We start from the raw sequence: 1,564 nt of genomic DNA, 5'->3' as shown, positions 1-1,564 counted from the left end.
CAGTAAATGGCACCATTCACATGCTCAATCCAGAAACCTGACAGCCCATCTTTAGGTCTTCTTTCTCCCTCTCACTCCACATCCAGCACCATATTATTATCAAGTCCTTCTGATTCTCTCATCATAAATGTCTTTCAGATCTCTCCATTTCTCTTTATTTTCACTCCTACCATTCTAGCTCCAAACCTCCAACATCTCTCCTGTGGATTCTGCACTCACATTTTAACTGGCCTCCCTGTATCAGCTTTTAACTCACTCCAACATTGGAGTTAGAGGGATCTTTAAAAAACTAAAATCTGAACAGGACACTCTCCTCTTCTGGACTTTCAATGACTCCCTATTCTTCTCAGAATAAGGTAGCCTTGTACACCACCCTGTGCCCTAAACTAGTTAAATAGTGCATTTAACTGAGCCTCATGAAGTCCTTAAATGTACCATGCTCTCTCTTCCCTGTGGAACTTTCCCATCATGGGTCCTCTGGCTACCCTGCCTGCTTGAAATTCTATTTGTCTACCCTGATCGCTATCACATGGCAAACCCCTATCCACCCTTCAGATCTCAGCATAGACATCACTTAGTCCAGAAAAACATTCCTGATCCCCTTAGTCCGGTAAGGGGTCCTCCATTAAGCAATTGTAGTACCCTACATTACCCCTATAGCAGTTATCACACTATCATATCATAGTAACCTCTGTATTTGTCTGAATCTTCCACTAAACTTTAAATTCTATGAAAAAATTAAATATGCCTGTCTTGTTTAGTGTGGCATCCCTAGCAACCAGAGCACAGCATCGGTATAATAGAGGCTTAATAAATACTTGCTAAAAATAATAACAGCTAACATTTACTAAGAGCTTGATATGTACCAGCTACTACTTTAAGTGCTTTACATGTGTTAACTTATTTAATCCACCAGCATTTAATCCACCTCCAGTTTAGAGACGAGCAAACTGAGGCTCAGGAGGTTTGAGTGAGTTGCAAAAGTCATAGAGCTAAAAGTTACAGAGCCAAGATTTGAACCCAGGCAGCCTGGGTGCAGAATCCAAGTTTTTAACCACACTGCTATATTCTTAAGTGTATGCAAGCATGCAAAAATGCTGTCCTACATATTTTGAGAAATACGAAAATGAGATGGGGAGTGAAATAAGAAAGTGCATAGATAAATAAAATACCCAAAGGAGAATTATGTAACACAAGGCTTTCTTTCTTTTATAACACAAAAATAGTAACTGAATCTTTGTTTGGTGAGACGGGATTTGTTCACAGAAAAATATTTCAGTATAAAAATTCCTAAATTCAAATGTGCTTGTGACTCAGTTATACAGTGGCAGTTGATATTTATGTTGAAAAATGAAAAACAAAACCAACAAGTTATTCTGGGCACTAAACCATGTTTAAAACTGCTGCATTTATATTTTTGAAATATTTTTCTATAACTACTAACCTTTCCAACAGGACCAGCTCTCTGACATTTCTTAAGAATTTCCATGCAAGGCTTATGATTTTCTGCTTTAAAAAAACAGAGAGATATTATGACTGTCTGGTACTTGGTCCTATAAATAAT

This window comes from Galeopterus variegatus, unplaced genomic scaffold (genome assembly GCF_000696425.1).
Source record: "Galeopterus variegatus unplaced genomic scaffold, G_variegatus-3.0.2 Scaffold3770, whole genome shotgun sequence".
NCBI lineage: Eukaryota > Metazoa > Chordata > Mammalia > Dermoptera > Cynocephalidae > Galeopterus > Galeopterus variegatus.
The sequence above is the reverse complement of the archived record's forward strand: the minus strand, read 5'-3'. Positions refer to the sequence as shown.